Source organism: Miniopterus schreibersii (genome assembly GCF_964146895.1).
Source record: "Miniopterus schreibersii genome assembly, chromosome: 8".
In the NCBI taxonomy this organism is placed as follows: domain Eukaryota; kingdom Metazoa; phylum Chordata; class Mammalia; order Chiroptera; family Miniopteridae; genus Miniopterus; species Miniopterus schreibersii.
Genome location: NC_138109.1, coordinates 79,449,212 through 79,468,194, shown reverse-complemented (window position 1 = coordinate 79,468,194; position 18,983 = coordinate 79,449,212). Strand labels below are relative to the sequence as shown.

Below are 18,983 nucleotides of genomic sequence, written 5' to 3'. Positions count from 1 at the left end.
GATGGGAGACGGGGAAACTTCTTGTCCCTCTTCAATGGGCACTACTCAGCTCAACCTTGCTCCACCGGGGCTCCCCACACCGAATAGCTCTGTGTCCCTAAGAGGGCCATGGGTAGGGAGCAAGGTCTCACCGCCTCCGTAGCACAAGCAGGAAGCCACATGGAACTTAAGAAGGAGCTTGTTCACCAGCAAACAAAGGGTGGCGGGGTCTCGGGTCCCAGGACCCGCCGGGCCTCCTGGGAGAGCAGGAGAGAGAGGCAGTGCCAGTGGGCATTCCGCACTCGAGTAGACCGACGCCCGTCCGGGCTCCCGGGCCGCTCCCTCCAGCCCCAGCCCCAGCCCCGCGCGCGCTGGTCCTCCGCGCTCCTGGGGCGGCCTCGGGCGGCACCGTCCCGGGAACTTCCCGTCCCCGGGGGCGAGGGGCGGGCAGATGGAGCCTCTAAGGAATTGTTCCCTGGACTCGGCGGGAGGCCCTTCCCAAGTGAAAAGTGGCAGGTTTCGCGTCCAACCCGGGCCCTGGCCGCCCAGGAGCAGCTCGCGGGAGAGGCCAGCGGGCAGCGCGGGCCTGCGAGGGAAGGAACAAAGGGAAGCGGGCCCGAGGATGCTGCGCCCCCGCGCCCCGCCCGGCCGGCTGGAGGGCGCTGCCTCCGCGCAGGTAGCCCGGCCCGGGGCGCTGCGGGAGGGCGCGTTGTGCGGGGCACACAAAGACTCACTTCCGCGGGGCCAGGCGCCGGGAGTCCTTGCCTCGCCACCCACGGTTCGTTCACATTCCTATATCCCTGCTGCTTCCAGGGACCCGAGTGCCCGCTGGGTGCCAGGCGCGGTGCCAGGCGGAGCCCGAGCAGGTAACCTTTGGGGAAACCGGGGCTGATGGAGGCAGAGGCTGGGGAGGGGCATGCTTTTAGGCAGCCGCGCAGCCCGCGTCTGCGATCGCTCTGCGGGAGGAGGGCTCTGCGCGCTGCCGGGGAGCCCCGCTGCGCACCCGCCCGCTCGGCCAGCTGCAGGCCGGCCGGCCGGGGGCGTGGAGAGCGGAGAGCGCAACTTCCCGGTGCTCGGCGCCCGGCCGCTAGGTGAGCCCAGGCCGGTTCGGGGAGGTTGGAGGCGGTGGCGGAGCCAGAGGGGCTGCGACGCGCAGGGGGGGCGCGGGCCCTCGGGGGCGGGGCGGGGCGCGGCGCGGCGCGGCGCTGGCTGTGCGCGGGGTCGGCCGCCTCTGCCCAGCCCCGCCGCTGGGGCCGCGGTTCTTTTCGCCGCCTGCGCCGCCAGCGCGCAGCCGGGAACAATGAGGCGCGCGGCGCAGAGCCACCCGCAGCCCCGCGCGGGCCCCGAGGCCGCCCCGCCCGCCGCGCCCGCAGCTGTCGCCCAGCACCGCGCAGCTCTGGCCCCGGGGAGGTGATCCTGCAGGCCGCCCGAGACCCCAGCGCCCGCCGCTCCGGGCACCGGAGGTCGCACTAGGAGGCTGCTCGGCGCAGGAGGGACGTCCACAAGCTGGAGGATCTGAGCCGGGCGCTGGGCGTCCGCCGCCCCCAAGTTCCCGCGGCGCGTGGCGGGCCCCCGGCCGGGTCGCTGCTCCTGCGGGCGTCGGTGTGAGCGTGGGAGCGCGTGGCGCGCGCGCCCGGGCGGCTGCCGGAGACTAGGATGTGACACGCACGTCCCCGACTGCAGCGCCGTGCGCTCGGGAGCGCCTGCACCGCGGTGTCCCGAGGAAGGCTGGTGAGCGAGAGCGGGGTCGCGGGGCCCAAGCCTCCCTCCGTGTCCCTGCTGCCGCGCGCAGCTCAGCAGGGAGTTAGACTTGGCGACGAGGAGGCTGGCCGGGGGGGACGCTGAGGGTGGTTTTGGGGGAGAAACAGGGAATTCCTGAGAGGGTGAGCTACCTGGAGGGCTTGTGCTGTGGGAAGGGGCACTTGTGCCCCTGTGGCGCAGTCATGGTGATCTTTTATTGTATTGTGGCTCTGGAAAGGAATCTACATTTTTAATTGTCGTACTCGACCCCCTTGGGAAACTGCACTTCTTCAAGCTTCAAGTGCGCTCTATGGATTCTAGTTTTCTGTTGGCTGTAAGTGCTTAGGGACCGAAGGGACCTTGAGGATCCTAGACACCTGGTGTTTGTTTTTATGCACCGGGAGAGCTCCTGCCATGGAGTTGTTCGACTTTGCACGGTGTAGAGAGAGGATGGTTGATGCATTTCTTGGGCATAGAATGAAACAGCCACCGCGCCCCGAATCGACCCTGCCAGGGTGCCCGGGAACCCAGGGAAGTTCCCGTCGCGGCTCCCACAGGCGCTGCCTCCCAGAGCCAGCAGCTGTGCCCGGAGAAGCCTCGCTTTCCAGGAATTCCAGGGAGACAGATCCCTCCCAGGCGTCTCCAGGTACCCTGTCTGTGTGGTCTGGCCGAACTTTCAAAGCTGTTTTGTAATCCGAGAAGCACTGTGGGAGAAAAGTCGTGCCTTGCAGGATTTTTGTGAGTTTATTTTTACTGGTCATGCTGAAAATTAGGCGAGAGGCAAACCATATTTGGTCGAAATCTTTGTTTTGCGTGCGGTTGACATTGTAACCGGGAAGGAGCACGGGGCCCTCAGCGCCCAGGGCTGCTGGCCTGAGCGCAGCTTTGGTGGACTCCAAACATGTTTGCCACATGTTTGCAGTTTTAAGTACTTTCTGCGGGTTTAAAAAGCCTCGTGGGAGTTGATAATGTATTTATTTTTTTTTGAAATTTTGGTCAACATATTGTGCCGTTTTGAAATAAAATGTGTGACTAATGAAGAATTTCAATACATTAAAATGCTTTGTGCCTTCCTGTTGTCAACTTAGGGTTAACACTTCTTTTAAAGGAGGAAGAATGTGGGGCCTGGAACCTATTGTTACCCATTCTCCTTTCCCATAACCAAAATGTTTACACTTGAAGGTTTGCATTTCCTACTAATGCCTTAGAAAAACTGTTGATTATGGTGTATGGATATTGTGATCAAAATGGAGAAAAGCCTAAAATAATAGGCGCCTTGAATTTTACAGCTAAGTTTAAAAAAGGCACTCAGGCATGCTGAATTCTTGATTCGGTTTTTATTGTGGTTGATAAAATTGTAGCATTTTACCTTTTGCTTGGTGCACTAGAAGCCTCCGGAGTTTTGAGCCCAGTCTCTTGAAGAGATTGTGATATGAGCCTCAGCTCCTAGGGGAGCTCTGAGCCCCGGAGAGGACTTGGAGAGGAGCCTTCAGAGTGCAGCCCAGCATTGGTGAGCTCATTATGTGGTACACAGGAGCCAGGGAGTCATGATACAGAAATGAGGCTATTTAGACCAGAGGATTCAAGGCTAAGATAATTTAATATTTGAAAATATGTGACTAGATTTATTATGCAGAGGAGAGCAATCAACTATGCTCGGTTTCTGATGAGGATAATTAAGAGGGAAAGGGTTTCCTCTGGGGTAAAGACTTAAGTTGGGTCCAGGGAAGGATTTGTGGCCAGCCAAGGAGATTAGCTCTATCTGGAAGTGGTTGCTGATGAATTCCTGTAGATACTTGCTTCTGGAGTTTTTTGTGTTTTTTCCCCTCCTGAGGTTCTCCTCTTTCTAAGACCGTTTAAGTGTGTGAGTCTCTGATCAGCTGTATATAGTAACTGAAATTTTATACTCTTGGTCCCAGCATTTACCCAAGCATTTCTCAAGTGCTTAAGTCTTCTCTGAAATGACACACTCATTCCTAGGCTTCCACACCTCCTGCTTAGGTAAATAAAAGGTGACTTCCTTCCCCAAACTTGGAGATATGTGTCCTTTGAGAAATTTTCAATTAATTTGCAGATTCGGTGCCTCATTCTTGATATTTTTGAAGAAAAACATCTTACCCATGATGACAGTCTTTAGAGTATGCATCTTCTCTTTAAGTATGCACCTTCTGTTATGAGACCTTAAATTTAATTGTTCAAATTAAATGAAGTACTTTATCGGACTTGCTTAAATGTCTAAGCAAAAGCTAGTGTCCTCATGGTAAGTGTTAGGTTTTGAGTTTTTATGCACTGAGAGCCTCTCCTTCAAAGTGAACTGTGGGGTTGAATTCACAACCAACTGTAAGAGAAATAATTGCATAGATTCAGATACCACTGTTGGAACCCAGAAAGTGCAAGTGCACATTTGCACAGAAGATTTTAACGTTTTTCAGTTGATGCCAGTGCCAAAGATGGTGTGTGGTATAGACAACCAGCTCCCATTAGCTAATAAACATCAGACTTTCAAATGAATATATCTGCCACTTTTCTGAAAGCCCTCCTTCCTCTTTTTGAGAGATTTGTTTGTAAATATTATCAAGTACACAGGGTACAGACAGAAGCATCAGAGAAGCAATGACTTATACCCCTTTCTAAATCCCATCTTGCTCTGAAATTCCCAGAATCGATTGGGAGCAGTTGTGACTCAAAATGCTTGGAACCCACCTGACCTGTGGGCACAGTGGCAGCAATACCTTTAAAGGGTGTGAAGTGGGACCTGGGCAGTCAGAAGGCTTTGCAGAAGCTGGTAGTTTCGTCCTAATCTCCGTTCTAGACCAGACACTTGGAAAAAGCTGGGTCTCAGCAGTGGCCCAGCTACTATCTTCCCTTGGCCACTTGCAAGTTTCCAGCTGTCCCACAATACCCAGTGCCTCCTGCTGTGGGGAAGGAATTGCTCTGTGGGTGGAAATGACATCAGAGAAAGGCTGCTCATTCCTGGGTAGCTTTGTTTGCACAGAACTGCTTTGTGGCCCTCCTGGTTTCTGCTGCCCTCTGTGGTCTTCTCTAGGAGAGAATTCCGAATGCAGGGCAGACATTGGCTTAACAAGCTAGGAGGGTGTGCAGGCTGGGTTTGCAGATTTGCACTGAACTTACTCACAGAGCAAAGCTCCTGGGACCCTCCGACCTGAGTCCCCAGGAGTAGGGCCCTGCAGGGACCCACGCTGGAAGTCTGGGTCTCACCAGAGCTCAGTTTTAGGGCCCTCTGATGAAGACTTAGATTAAATCTGTTCCAAGGTGTCTTCTGGTTCTGGGATTCCACAAAATTGATAATTTTATACACTCTGGCATACTGCAAACCTAATTCCTATGCTCCAAGGAGAATTAACCTTTAGTTAACATGCTGGATGCCCCTTCAAACAGCATGTAATACAAGGGAGAGTAGTAATTCAAAGAACTACAGCGGCCGACTGGATCTTCCTATGCACCACACCTTGCCAATTGCTCAGCATACTTAACAAAGTACATCTTTGTCACAGCCCTTTGGCAAATGTTATCATCCCCATTTTACAGGTGAGCCCACGGCCTCAGTAAGGCAAAATGCCTTCCTTGGAAGTCTCATGGTGAGAAAGTGGGAGAGCTGGGATTTGAACTTGGGTTCCTGTGTCTCCAAAGTCAATGCTGTTAGACTGAGATCTGACTCTACAGAGAAAGGGGAGTGACGTCTCCTTCTGTCAGGGCCAGAGAAAGCTTTCGCTTGCGAGCTTTCACTTGACTCATGGCCGAGCTTGCTGGGTCAGGAAGATTGTCCAGGATGGAAGGGGCTGGCAGGGTGGCCATGCAGACAGACAGCCCATGTAGCTACCAGAAACTGGAAGCTGAAAGAGGCTTGAGCGGCACCTTGCGAATGACCCCTGAAATTTGAAATACCCAGGCAGTCAGTATTAGAGTGAAATTCGTGCTCATTTGAAGGGTGTCATAGCAAGTGAAATTTCCAAGGAAAAAGTTAAGCTAAGGCTCGAGAAAATTATCCTTGTGCTTTGAGGTAGTGGATTGGCGAAGAGAGCAAGCTCAGAAAGCAGTCTCTTGGGACATTTAGAAATACATGAGCTAAATCATTAGGGAGTGTGCTGCAAAGAAAACCCCTGAATATCTTGATTATAAGTCTGTTTTCGCAAGTTTGTAATTCACACATTAAGTTGTACTCTAGGCTGCCTCTAGTGTTTGAGCCTGAGAGGAAAATGCTTTCTTAAATTTAAAACAATTGGTTTCTGTGCTCAAATTATACAGTTTTTTCAAGTAGAAATACTTGTATGTTGGTAATTGTCGTGGTTTTCAAAATTACTTAGCTTCAAATTAAATTTGGGAAAGAGTCAATGTCTCAGATAATCCAATAGTTTTCACTATTCAGAAATACATTTCAAAAGTAATTTCCTTGGAAATACAGTGGTGATTTGTCTAAAATATAAGTCTACTATTATGCTGAAAACTTGTATTTGTACCTCTGACCACAAATGGGTAGAAAAAAGTACAGTTAATATAGGATTTGTTTTCTAAATGATTAACACAATTACAGTATGAAAGTATAGGTGCATGATTAAATGAATGACTTTGGTTCTATGATTAGAAGAGGGATCTTGCTATGTAAATTATATTTTAAAATCAGTAAAACTATATCCCATGAGAAATCTCAATATGAAAAAGAAAACTGTCTTTAAAAAGAACATGTGCCACACACACACACACTCACAAATACAAGAAGAATATGCACTAATATATTTTCACATTAGTGATTAGGAGTAAGAACTTGAATTAGAATACTTAAGCATTAATTGTCGGATTCCCACCTGTATTGTAACAAAATCAAGACCAGAGCCTGGCCTCTGACACAGAGAACATTGTGTTTCCCACATCGTCTCTGAGGGAATGTATGTTCTATATTATATGTGGCTTGTGAGAAGATATCCAAGATGTTTCGGGTTTAAACTTTACTCTTAATATAAATAGGATATATAGGGGAAACACTTTTATTTATGTGTGTATTTATTACTTTTTTTTTTTTTTAACAGCAGCATCTTCTGGGTACTTTTGTGGTTTGCAGAATGACTGAGTCCTATATATTAGTTAGCGATTCATTGGACTTGAAAGAGGTTGAGTCTTCCCGGGTGTTATAGGGCAACCTGAAGTTGACCAAATAGTGTAGGTAACTCAGTGTCTTTGCTGGAAAACAAGTTACTACTTGAGGTTGCCCTGAATTATAGTGTCCTCAGGTCACTTTAGTCTTTAGGTAAAAGAATTAAGACAATAAGCTCCAGAGTTTTATTTTTTAAAAGTACTAGACTCTCTAATTCCCAAGAAATGTTTTGACTAGTTTATGACTAATTGGGAAGCTGACCAGTGCAACATGATATACTTTATTTATTTGTGTGTGTGTGTGTGTGTGTGTGTGTAAGGTGTGGGCAGGTATATAATTTCCATTTTACAAAGGGCAGTTTTCCCCCTTTGAGTCACAGTGTAGTTATAAACTGTATTCCTCGGCCCTATGTTTAAAATTAGTAGCTAAGAGAATTGACTAATTAAGTAATTGGCCTGACTCAATGCTTGGTGCTTTATAATACCATTCAGAGATGCCATTAAATAGATTACATCACTATTTGTGGTAGGAGAGTTTTAGAAATTGCCTGGATAGAATAGGAAAATGTCTATAAGGTGTAGCTTTAAAATAATGTGATTGCTTCTGTAAGTCAAAACCACGCATTTTTATACTTGCTTCACTGTACACTCCCCACCACATACCTAACACTTATCCTACAGTATTATAGTCAGACCCCAGTAATACTCCCATATTACTATTTGACACATATGCAGAAAGAGAAGAATGAACCTTTTTGGTTTGTGTTGTTTTGGGGGGGGTGTTTTCCCCCCCATTATTTTCATGACTGGTAAACATAGTATGAGATGTAAAACCAGAAGTGGGCAAAAGAAAAGCTTTAGATTGTATTAAATAGTGTGCCTCTTAAGGGGCAGTCAGAAGAATCTTAGACGGAGGAGCCTTTGCGGTTCCTAAATGGCTTATCCACAACCCGTTATAATGTGGGACTCTGTGTAATCAGAGCGTGATGTGCATGTGTCACCGACAAAACTAAACTCGCCTTCCCCCAGATCTTCTCCCCGGGACCCCCTGCCTCCCGGGTGCCCAAATTTAACCTTTCTTAAACTTATCACACCGTACGGAAGATGAGAGGTGAGTTTGGAGGGTGGAAATATATAAACTGATCCTGCGTAATGGCCAGCGCCTTGGTCTGGGAATGCAGTGCAGGTGTTGCGCAGCAGCCCCCCGAAACGCCCTGTGTGATCCTTGTAGCAGGCAGCAGGGGGCACTGCCTGGCGCCTGCTCCACCCCGACCCTAGCGGCTTGGGAAGGCCCTTCCTTAGAATTCATCCCTTGCTGGACTGAAATGCATACTGAGACTGATTAATTGGCCACCTATTCTTTTCTTGGAATTAAAAATTCAAGTCTTGTGTTGGGGAGGGGTGGGCGCACAACAGGATTACAGGAGGGAGGTCGTGTGTGCTTTTGTTTCCTTTATATTGTCTTCTGTATTGTGAATAAAACACAGGGGCTGAAGATGCAGTTCTGTATTTAAACATGCTCCTGGCTTACCCCGTGTAGTTGGTCAGCACGTCTGTTTTCGGAGCTGATGGAGAGAGCGCCCTGGAAGTGGACTCCCCTCCCTACACCAAGGTGGTATTTCCTCCCTCTGCGCGTACGGTTTGTACCTACTCTTGGTGGCATGTGGGAAGATGGACCTTAAAGTTGCCAGAGAAACTCCCTCCCGTCTCAGCATTGGCTGAGCCCCGGGTGCTTGCAGGGCCCAGCGACCAGGGCAGGTCTGGAGCCTGTCTTTTGTTTTCAACTTTTTTCTGAATTCACAGGGCTGTATTTACGTTATGAGACGCTATTCTTTTCAGCTGCATGGATGCCCACATATCAGATTTCATCAACCTCAAATACAAAGGATGGTAGAGCAGTGCCCCAGACCTCCTCCTGGGATCTCAGGAGGACGCAGAGAAGCCCACTGAGCTGTCCCCGGCCTGCACGTCACGTAGGCCACAGGAGGGTTGGCCAGGTCATCAGGCTGCTACGCGGGGCAGGGGCAGGGAGGACTGCCTGTGTCACGCCTCTGTCCCTGACAGCCCTCTAGCCAGAAGCGAGCGATGTCCAAAGGAGTTTGGCAGGAGAAAAGGGGTGCACGGAAGCACGCCCCCTCCTCCCCCCACCCCACCCCACCCCCGCAGCGATCAGTGTTTTTTTCCGCCAGTGACTTCATAACTCTTTATTTTCTCCTTTATTCTCTCTAAACATGTCTGCAGCAACCACGGGCGTGTTGTGTCCATGTATAGGGAGGAAGTAGTGTCACTCTCCAGGCTCAGTTTTACTCTGGCTTTTGGGCAACTACTTTAGGCATCTTGTTTTCTTCAACTGCATTTCTAAACCAGACTATTAGATCCCTCTCTAATGACCACTGTGCACAGATCATAAGTGTAAAGTTGGATGAATTTTTAAAACTGAATATACCTGGGTAACCAGCTAGATCAAGAAACAGCTATTACCAGCATCTCAGAAGCCCCTTCTGGCCCCTGTTCCTCCCGAGGTAACTGCTCTCCTGATTCCTGACAGCACAGATCAGTTTCGTGTCACCTGCCTACATTCAAATTTAAACAGAGTAAGAGCTCAGGCAGAGTTAGCCAGGTGTGAAATACAGATTGTGCTGTTAAAGTAGGAAAGTTTGATATCTGTTCATCACTGGAACTTCCAGGGTGTGTGAAGTATATGAAAACTAAACATGAGAACTCAGTTGTGCCAGTTGTCAGAGGCTATAGCTCTCCTTTCAGCTCACTACAACCACAATATCAAAAACAATTTTTAAAACATACCAAAAGCTAGTATATTATGCTCTAAATCTTGAAGACATATTTTAATATATTCCAGTTTATTAAAAAGTGAAGCTGAACATACATTTATATGAAAAAATACACTTTAAAAATGAAATTTTCTTTGCTAATGGAATTTGTTTTCGTTTGGCAACTTCTAGCCTCTGCATTGTGAATCTAGAATTCTCTAATACTGCAAGTGGACACTGGTAGGTAAGTAGTTCCATGAAGTATTTTGCATAATAGAGGTGGACTCTTAGGAGATGTTTTTAAGGAACTTGCTCGTAGAAAAAATTCAGCAGGACACAGAAGATTAAAGTCATGTATGTTCTTTAGAGTTTCCGTCCTCATGGGGAAATTTTACATTGCAATTTGGAAATAATGAGTAAAAATCTGAAAACTAAAAAGCTAAAACCTCAGTCTAGCCTGTCAGTTGCCTGATACCTGGAGTGCACTGACCAACTGAGAGGGAGACTCCCATTACACCAGAACTGAAGGTCAAAGGGATATAAAGAAGAGCTAAGATGATTATTTAAATCTAGTAGGAAGAGAATAAGGAATGAAAATCTGATTTAAAATTAAAAAGGGTAACAGGCAGATTGCTTAATAAAGATACAAGGTACTGCCCTGGCCGGTGTGGCTCAGTGGTTAGAGCGCTGTCTGGTGCACCAAAGGGTCTCGGGTTCTATTCCTGGTCAGGGCACATACCCAGGCTGCTGGTTCGATCCCCTACGAGAGGCAACCATCGATGTTTCTCTGTCACATCAGTGTTTTTCTCTCTCTCTCCCTCTCCCTTCCTCTCCCTGTCTCTCTGTCTCCCTTTCTCTCTCTCTAAATCAATGAAAAGCATATCCTCTAGTGAGGATTTTAAAAAAAAAAATCTGCCCAGCCGGTGTGGCTCAGCGGTTGGGCATCGACCTATGATCCAGGAGATCATGGTTAGATTCCCAGTCAGGGCGCATGCCCGGGTTGCGGGCTCGATCCCCAGTAGGCAGCGTGCAGGAGGCAGCTGATCAATGACTCTGTCATCATCATTGATGTTTCTATCTCTCTCTCCCTCGACCTTTTTCTCTCTGAAATCAGTAAAAAGATATTGTTTTAAAATCTGATGTACTCAGATTATTTGCATAAATTCAGGATTTCCCTAAAGCCAAAGAAAGTGGCTTAAACCCAAAGCCAGATTCGAGTGGAGCCAGTTGCTGTGGACCCGCGAGCTTGGCAGCCACGGTTTGCCCACAGCAGGGGAGTTTCGTGATCCAGCTTCTGTCTCCTGACAGGGAAGCTGTGTCTCTTACCTGCTCCTGAGAACGTGGCTTTTCTGCAGCATGCCCTTGCCGGGCGCTCTGTAAGTGTCTTGAAAATATGTGTTTATGCTTCATGTGCCTGTCCAGAGTCTCCTTCCTGAAGGAGACAATGACATTTACAGATTTTAGAGGGCAACATGTTTCCTGGGCTCCAGCTGCTAGTGTTTATCATATTCTTCACAGAAAAGATGGAGGGAAGCCAGAGGGACATTTTACACCAGAAATTCATCTTATAGGTGTGTCCATCTACTCTCATTCATCTGCACCCCAGCCCATTCTCCATACTGGCAGACAGTCATCTTCCCAAGCCCTAAGCTTGGTCATCTGACATCTCCTCTCCTTGGATGCTCCAGTCGCGCTCCAGTCGCCCTCCACTGCACACAGGACACGGTCTGGAAGTCTTAGAACATCAGGGGCCTCTGCAAGGGGCCCGGCTTATTGTCTCCACTTTCCCACATTGAGGCTCTTTTTTCTGACCATATCAGGCTGAATTTAAGGATGACCCTGGTTCTTTTTCCCTCTGTCAGCAAGACACCCCACCACCACCACCAGTGCTCGCACACGCGCGTGCACACACACACACACACACACACACACACACACACACGATGATGGTCTTCTGCACCAAAGCATGGCCCATTGTTGTGCTCTCTGCTCTATATTATGACGGGCTGCTTGCTTCTTTCTCACCCCTGCTTCACCCTAAGGTCCCTGGGCCTCTGAGCCTCAGCTGCTTGGCACACCTGAGCTCCTGTGTTCACTGGGCGCTTGAGAGTTGAACGAAAGGAGCTGAGAGCACTGTGACACCTAAACCATTGCCCCACTCACTCCCCAGCACTATCTCTACAAGTAAAGGGAGAGGGAGGGTCTTCTGTTTTTCTGTCAAGTTGAATCTCCATGTACATAGCTCCCCAACTCTAGTGATCATTTGTAACAGGACATTCTCTACCTATATCATCTTTAGAATTGTAGCAAGTCACTTTGGAGGTCCCGGGACGCCCTCGTTTCATTCGCGTGGTTGCGTTAGCAGGTTGATGGGATGCTGGGGGAACTTAGCTCTTGTTTACGTTAGTTCTCCTGTGGTAAATGGGTGCACTGTTAACTCCCACTTCCTAACAGCTAGGCAGTAAGTCCTCACTTAATGTCCACGATACGTTCCATGACTTTAAGTGCTTGAAGTTGCAGAACCTATCAAATCACAGTTAAACAACTCAGCCTTACAATTCTCAGGCGAAATTTGAATCTCCCAGAGAAAACCTGAAATTCACATTTCTTTTCATAATTATTACAAATGTGGTTGGGAATCTTCGTTCATGTCTGAGAGCATTCAGAAGTGAGCAACACGTGTAATTGATAAGTAATCATTAGTAAATAAATTCGGTAGGATCAGTCTAGGGAGAATTAGAAAAGTGCTTTGTCTGAGATTCATAAATGTATCAAATTCCAACAGTTAGAGCCACATACGGGATCCCCACCTAGTGTGATAAGAAGGACCCTCCTCAGTGAACGGCTCAGAAGCATTTGGTTGTGCTGCACTTTTTCCTGCCTGACCACGAATCGTCTATGAATAGATGTTAAAATGTAGAAAGGTACTTCTAGACCAGGGAGAGGGTAAAGTAGCAGCTCTCCATGAAGAACAGTAAATGCAATGCCAGGACCCTGAGTTCAATCCAACCAGGTGCGGGTGGGGCAGCTCACACCTTAGTTGAAAGCCTGGGGGAGGTGCTGTGCCATGCCTTCAGCATGGGTGTCTGCTGAATGCCCCTGACCTCCTTCCACCAGTGCCCCGTGCAGGAGACAGCTGCCAGGGCTGCAATGTCCCTTCCAAGGGCAGAGGGTCAGCTTGTATTTGGGGTCGTCGGAGTTTATGTGGACCTTTGTGTATTTTCAAAGTATCTTCCTAGATACACCCCCTCTTGAGTGCTAAATGCTGTGCATGTCTCCCCACCATCTAAGAGAGTTTTCTCTTTAATTTTGCCATCTCCCAAAAGGTTGATTTAGAGAGAGAGGGGCATGCCTGAGATGTGTCACTTAATTAAAGGGACTTTTTCCCTTGCTCTGAACCAATAGTAGAATAAAAATTTTAAAAACGTTACCAGTGGTTGAAATTAGGAAACTTTAGTGATTCTTTAGTAAGCAGAACATCGCAGGAATTGAACGAGAGCAGGCAGAGTTCAAATATATAGAGCATTTGAACAAATAATTTTATTGCTCTGTTTACACATGCATAAGATGCCAGGGACAGCTTGGGAGTAAAAAGAAAACCTAAGTCTGGATTTCTTCTCACCCGTGGAAATCATTTTAAGTCACTTGCATAATCAACTTGAGTGGATTTTAATGACTTCGTGCGTGTGGCTATTAGCTGTGCTGCCGACTGTGGCCCTGGAGCAGTGCTGCCGTCTGTGGGTAACCTCCACATCAGCGTCAACTCAGATCTGCCCCTGAGTACAAGTCAGAATACTCGGTCTACGGTGCCAAGTCTGGCTTGGGCCCCAGGGCATCTGGGGATTGTTGGTACTTACCGTAATTTATTGCATTTTGAAAATCTATGAAAATTATTTCATTTTTCTTAATGACTTCAGATCTCTGCATGCCCCAAGCCCTTTTAATGTTCCTTATGCACCCTGCTATGCCAGCTTAATAAGGTTTGAATTGCCAGTTGGTTTCTCTGTACTTTTTAATTATGTTATTGTCCTGGACAAGGTTTTTGATAACTGGATGTGGTTAGAAAACTCTCTTACTATGTTTTGGAATTCTGGTGCCAGCTGGGAAGGCCTAACCCTGTGATAAAAGCAACTCACCAACTTACGCTGTACTTTTCAGGAAACTCCTCATCATCGGATATCGGAACTGGTTTCTGGAGGGGAGTCAACTTGGCCTGGGCCTGCAGTAATGGGGCTGGTGTCCTGCTTGTTTGTTTGGTGGTCTTGTTTTCTTTGACTGCTTTAGACTCTTTGAAGGTTAACTCTCTAGCAGTGAGCCTTTAAGTGAACAACTTGGTGGCTTCCTAGAAGCTGGTGATAAATAATAAGGATCTAACAGGAAAGCTTGCATTGACCTAGTTTGCATGTCATGACTTTCTGAAGTAACTGGACAGGTTAACATTTCAGGCCCTCTTGGTGAGTGACTATTAAACGTGCAGTTTGCACACCCAAGTAATTGTCTTTATTTTTCCGGAAAGAAAGGCCTGCTCTTGGTGCGCTGGGAGGGGAAGACGACCACCCTTCAGGGTGACGTGTGTAATGGCTTCAACTCTCCCCCCAAATGAAGGTGGAGGATCTCACTATGTGGTGATCAGAAAAGTTCCTCGTCCAAACAACAGCTGAGCACAGTGAGCCCAGGTGACAGGTGATGGCTGTCCAGAGCTGGCTCTCCCTCCCTCTCCTCACTGGCCATTTCACAGACACCGCATGTCCCTGTATTGGTCGGCCAGGTAAAAGTGGGGCATGGCTCAACACAGAGGTCTGCCTGAGTACAGTCTTCACAAATGAATGAATAAAGGACCATCTGTCTCCCAGGCTCAGAGGTGAGGTGCCTCCCAGCTGGGCCCCCTCTGCCCCTCCGATGCGTCAACCTCACCCTGGGATCCCACCTCGGCTGTCAGTCAAGTTAATAAGAAGGGCTTAAAACCAAACAAATTGTTTCTTACCTCCCCAGGGTTCTTCAAAGTTCTGGAGGGGCCTGATGGACAGCTTTGAAGACCCCACTTTTGCCCAGAGAGCTGAGACCAGGAAGTGAGATCTTTCCCACCTTTTATTTGGAAGAGAGAGTTGGAGGCATTGTACCTGGCACCCTGAAGGATGGTAGACTGCACTTTGTAACCTGTCAGACTCCCCTCCCTGACCTAGGACACAGTACGGGGGCCCTCTGCGCCTGATCTCAGGAACAGTGCCCCTGAGTTCAAAGGGAAGTTGTTGTTTGGGGGCTTCTGGAGAAATGAAATGATGTGTTCTGTTTGCTGGACATCAACAGAGGAGTCCAAGTGCGGCTTTTCCCGGACTATCCGAATGGAAGAGTAAAGCTCTGTACCAGGGAAGCTGCCGAGGCCCAGATGCCTCTCGAGCTCACTGGCTGCACCTGGTGAAAGGCGTCCTTCAGGGTGGCTCCTTCTGCAGAGTCCAGAGCTCCTTCCCGGGGCCTCCTCAGTGCTGCGTGCAGCTCCTGGGGTACCTGTCTTGTACTTGTGAACATTCTGGTTCCCACCCCTAAGTCCTCTTCAACCCCTCCCCCAAAATTCTTAGATCCAGGAGCTTAGCTAATTCACCTTTAAGTCCCCAGGGGCTGGCAAGTTTCTTCCTTAGATGTTTGTTGAATGAAAGAGACTTTCTTTCATGGTAGAGACAGGTTTGTGGCAACCTAGCAATGGATTGCCACCAGCTACGTTTTTATCTTACTACAGACACTGCAGAATATAATGGCACTCTTTCAACAAATAGTTGTTTAACAGGGTTTTTTAAATTACGCTCCCTTATTCTTGCTCTCTAGCCTTACTAACATACGTGGAAACAGAAATTCATGGAACATTCTGAGATTAAAAAGTTTCTTCTAAAGAATGGAAGGAATTTGGCTTATTCTAATTGTCACTTAAGCTCCCAAACTCTACATCGATGCTAGATTGGTGACAGTTCTTTTTAAATACTGGATTTTCCTCGCCTTTCTTCGGCTTGCAGTCTCCCATCTCTTCCTCTGACACAGGGAGGTGCGTGACCATCAACAGCAGGCACTGTTGAAGCTCTGCTTGAGGCTCTCAGGACAGTTTTCTTTGCTTCAGGGCTGTACACAGATATTTAGTTTATTATGGCAGATTCTAAAAAGTTTTGGCCTATGAAAAGTTTATTTTCAGTGTAACTGAGGCCAGGATTGGGCGTTTACCCTGAAATCCATGTGGCCTGGAGTTGCCCGTAGGTGAAAGCTCCCTGTACGCTGTAGAGGACAGAGACACCGCTCTGGGGCCCGCACACTGAATCTCGAATTCCAGGCCTCCCCTGGGAGGAGGGGGGATTCATGTGAGTTATTCTTTCTCTTTTTTTTCCTTTTTTTCCCCTACTTTTTTAAAAATTAAGGCTTTATTTTTTGAATATGGCTTTATTGCTGTCAGAGAGAAAAAGGGAGTGGGAGGAAGAGAGAGAAACATCAGTGATGAGAGCCATTGATCGGCTGCCTCCTGCACACCTCCTACTGGGGATCGAGCCTGAAACCCAGGCGTGTGCTCTGACTGGGAATTGAACCAGGATCTCCTGGATCCTAGGTCAATGCTCAACTGCTGAGCCACGCCGGCCGGGCTAAATTAAGACTTTTAAAGTGGTTTTAGGTTGACAGCAAAGTTGAGCAAACTGTACAGAGATTTCCCACATACCCTGTGCCCCCACACATGCACCATCTCCCCCACTCACAGCATCCCCACCAGCTTCCTTGTGGTTCACGGGGTGTTGCACAGTCTCTGGGTGTGGACCTGCATCCATCACTGTAGTCTCACACAGAGTAGTTTCACTCCCCTAACAGATCTGTGCTCATCTAGTCACCCCTTCCCTCCACCCTCCCACAACCTCTGATCCTCCACTGTCTCCATAGCTTTGCCTTCTCCAGAACGTCATATAGTTGGAGTTACGCAGTGTGTAACCATTCCAGATGGGCTTCTTTCACTTAGTGATAGGCATTTAAGTTTCCTCTGTGTCTTTTCAAGCCTTGCTAGCTCATTTCTCTTTAGCACCGAATAATATTCCATTGTCTTGATTTGATCTCTTGATTTCTGCACCCATCTACTGAGGGACATTTTGGCGGTAATGAATAAAGCCGCTATAAGTATCCGTGTGCAGGCTTTTGTGTGGACATGAGTGTTCGGCACCTTTGGATGAATATCAGGGAGTGTGGTTGTGGATTATAGTATGGTAAGAGTATGTTTGGCTTTGTAAGAAATGGAAAAACTGTTTTCCAGAGTGGCTGCACTGCTGCGTCCCCACCAGCAGCAAGTGAGAGCTCCTGTAGCCCCACATTTTGGCTGCCTTTGGTGCTGTGTTCTGAATTTGGGTCATTCTGATGGGTGTGTGGTGATGTCTCATTGTTGTTTTAATTTGTGTTTCCCTCATGAAGTCTGATGTGGAGCACCTTTCTGTGTGCTTATTAGTCACCCATATATCTCCTTTGATGAGGTGCCTGTTAAGGTCTTTGGCCATTTTTCAATAAGGTGGTTTCTTCTTGAGTTTTAAGAGTTCTTTGTACATTTTTGATAACAGTCCTTTACCGGATGTTTCTTTTGCAGATATTTTCTTCCACTCTGGCTTGTCTTCTTCTCCTGGCAGTATTTGTCAGAGAGTGGAAGCTTAATGTTAATGAAGTCCAGCCTACCAGTTATTTCTTTCATGACTCAGCCTTTGGTGTTGTATCTTAAAAGTCTTTACCACACCCAAAGTCATCTAGGATTTCCCTCGTGTTATCTTCGTTAAACATAAATTTTAACTGCCAGGGCTGAGAGCCTTTTTGAAAGAGAGGGCTTATTAGGACATTGCCAGCAAGGAAATGAGCAGGTCCTGGGGCATGAAGTCTAACCTCTGGCAGCTTGTCTGGATGGAAAGAGAGGCCTGCTGCCATCCTGTGGTTGGGGAGATGTGTCATACAGCCAGCAGCGGGGAGACCTAAGTAAGTTGTCTAGAAAGAATCCACATTACCTATAGATGAAGGGGTGGGAGAGGGTGAAGCGGGGCTGGTTCTGGGACAGGTGCAGTCTTCAAGGAAGAACGTGTGCCCCAATAGTCTGGACAGTTCATGTGTGAGCAGGAAGCTGAGGCTCCTGGGATGCGGCAGCCCCGGGTCACTCTCTTTAGACAATCTGGAACTAGCCCCCTTGGAGTTGATCCAAAGCTCCAACAGGATACAGGAATGGGAGCGTGTTGTCAGCCGGCCCACAGCTACCAACAGGTTAACTGTCTCTCTCACTCTCCCGCAGGTGTCATTTCACTTGACATCTCAGAGGTTTTTCTGGTCACCTTCTAAGAGGTTTATAGTTTGCATTTTACATTTAAGTCTCTGATTCTTTTCTACTTTTTGTTCTAACAAAATAGGAAAACGTTAACCCTCTTCTAGATCCCAGTTTCCTCCTCTGGAAATGAGAGTAAATGGTCTGGTTCTTTTTTGACAAACAGTATTTTACATTCCACCAGCATGTCTGTACTGGGCTCTAGGGTACATTTGTTGCTGTTATCATTAGAACACAACACAATAGTCAAAGGAAGTGCAGTTGCTGCGTGAATAGCAGTGTTTTGGGCCCTTCCTTTGAGCAGTCCTTGTAAATGTTTGTTTGCTGTCGCTCGCTTTCTATTGTTTGACTTAGGGTTGATGTAACTTACAACCCAGACTGTAGCACAGGGGTCCTGAGGACGCAGAGGATTATGGGATGAAATTTCCTGACTCTGAGTCCTCTTTGGGTCTCAAGTACTCAGAGTTTTAATCTGCTGCTGCTGGTCCGCCTTTGGCCTTAGGGAACAAGCCCTCTTTGGAACCGAGTGCCTGCTCGGCAAACACGCCCCATTTCTCCCCTCTTCCTTCCCAGCCAGCCGCCTTTCAGAGGTTCCGCCTGCCTCTGGGTGTAGAGGAGGTTAAGGACTGGAGAGAGAAGCTGAAAGACTTTAAGTTTTCATAAACCTCATCATTGATTTGTTTTTAAGGATCTTAGAAATGACTGAGGCGTCACTGTCTCTAAAATTGGAGGCTTTACTGAGATACTGTTGGGTAACAGAGTTGTATGTTCCTGATACAGGGTGAATACATGCCCAGTGAATGGAGAAAATATGGCTTAAATGACTGAGAGAAAACAAGGGAGGGAGGGAGGGAAGGAGGGAAGGAGGGAAGGAGGGAAGGAGGGAGGGGAAGGAAAAAAACAAGAAAAGCCAAAGGGAATAAACAATTAATTGCCAGGTGTCCCGATTGCTAACAACAGACTAATGACAAGATTGTCCTGAAACTGTGTGGCCCGCACGGCTTTTAGCGGGCTGCTGAGCCTGCCGTGTGGAAGCAGAGGCTCGGTGCGTTCAGCCTGGGCTCCAAGGTGACCCT

The 18,983-nt window shown here is 48.0% G+C and overlaps 1 protein-coding gene across 4 annotated transcripts in view; it reads left to right on the top strand.

Annotated features, from left to right (window-relative positions):
* Positions 1-402: 402 nt before the first annotated feature.
* The window catches only part of ST6GAL2 (ST6 beta-galactoside alpha-2,6-sialyltransferase 2), an 80,566-nt gene continuing 61,985 nt past the window's right edge, over positions 403-18,983 (top strand). The window contains exon 1 of one of the 4 annotated variants that reach the window (XM_081145749.1): positions 403-757. The gene's annotated coding sequence lies outside the window, so the exon portion shown is untranslated. Of the gene's footprint in view, positions 846-892; positions 1,071-1,218; positions 1,711-18,983 lie in introns of those variants that run through there. The other 3 variants (XM_081145747.1, XM_081145748.1, XM_081145746.1) reach the window with 3 other exon arrangements.